Source organism: Penaeus monodon, chromosome 34 (assembly GCF_015228065.2).
Source record: "Penaeus monodon isolate SGIC_2016 chromosome 34, NSTDA_Pmon_1, whole genome shotgun sequence".
Taxonomy (NCBI): Eukaryota; Metazoa; Arthropoda; class Malacostraca; order Decapoda; family Penaeidae; genus Penaeus; species Penaeus monodon.
In genome coordinates this window covers 18,571,491-18,572,869 of record NC_051419.1, presented here as the reverse complement: position 1 = coordinate 18,572,869, position 1,379 = coordinate 18,571,491, and the positions used below count along the sequence as shown (strand labels likewise).

Below are 1,379 nucleotides of genomic sequence, written 5' to 3'. Positions count from 1 at the left end.
CTTGCTATTTGCAACTGTACCTATCCCTTCTGAGAAAATTCGGGGTATAAGGGAATAACATTTAACTTGAGCAATCCCTGCAATCCTAAAAAGACATACTCTCCCTCCTTCACAGCATATGAAGGTAAATTTATCATGCACTCGATCTTCGTATTTTACCCATACTTTAACCATACCCATTACTCCCAAAACCCATGAAAAACCATGTGTTTTCCATCCTTTATCACTGTCCTGCTTTCTTAATACCCGGAATTGCTTAGCTATATATTTTGCAACAGAAACATCTGCCCCGGTTTTCTAGCTGCATTACAACTGGTTTTCCGTTTATTTTAAAACTAAATATATTATTTTCTTACTACTATTTAGATATTTAAAATTTGGGAAATTACCCAATCTTTGTCAACTTTGTCATAGTCAGACTCTTGTGTGCCTTCAGTTTTTAATTACTCATTCCGTGACATCTGATTTCCCCTTGTTTGTACAAATTTGAGCAAAATGGTTCCACTTACAGTTATTATAGTGCTTACCCCTAACGGGAAACATTTGTCAATATCCTTAGCCCTATGATTTTCCCTACTGCACCTACGGCAGCCCTGTGAACTAGAATATTTATGATCTGTTGTCCTTGGCTTTTGTCTGTTGGAACCTCACTTGATTTGCTCTTTTGGACCTTACCTTCTTGCACCTTGCTCACACTCTTTTTTTCATAAGCATCAGCCCGTGATTCTGAGGCTTCCTTTATCCTTGCCAGTTTCATCAATCTATCTAGAGTTAACTTATCTTCTCCTAATAAAATTTCTCTAAATTTGCGGTCTGGCGCGAGATTTAATATGGCTTCAATAATTCTGTTTTCTAGGTCAGGAAATTCACACAAGGTAGCTGTTTTCCTTAATCTTGTCACCCAAGAGTCTGTCAATTCATCATTACCTTCCTTACTATTTGTGAATTTAAATCTCTCATAAACAGTTTACCTGTGGTATGAAATGCTTGGTCATGCACTAACCATCGCTTCATAAGGGTTTTAAACTACCATATTAGGAATGTTTTACATATTTCCTTGGTTTTATTGCCAAGGTGTGTCTCAAAAACCTAATTTTTTGTGGCTCTGTTATTTCAAGCACTGCTTAATAATTTTTTGAAGCTTTTCTATCCAAGCTTTCCACCCGACACCGCCTGAACTGGTCACCTTCGGAGAAAAAGTCTCCACGATAGCATACACCGGTGTTCCGGAGGTCATTTTGTCGGGAAACGGGCACGTACGCTGGGTGAGTCCACTTGATCCTTAGCGGGGGAGTCTGCACTCGGCTGCTTGGGGCATCTGCGGTAGATCTGCGGTCTTCAAATCGCCGCTGCGTGGATTTTTTCGCTCTCGTCGCCAA

General features: G+C 39.8%; 1 pseudogene; it reads right to left on the bottom strand.

The window, feature by feature from the left end:
* Nucleotides 1-362: 362 nt before the first annotated feature.
* Nucleotides 363-1,237, bottom strand: LOC119594845 (annotated as a pseudogene).
* Nucleotides 1,238-1,379: the final 142 nt, after the last annotated feature.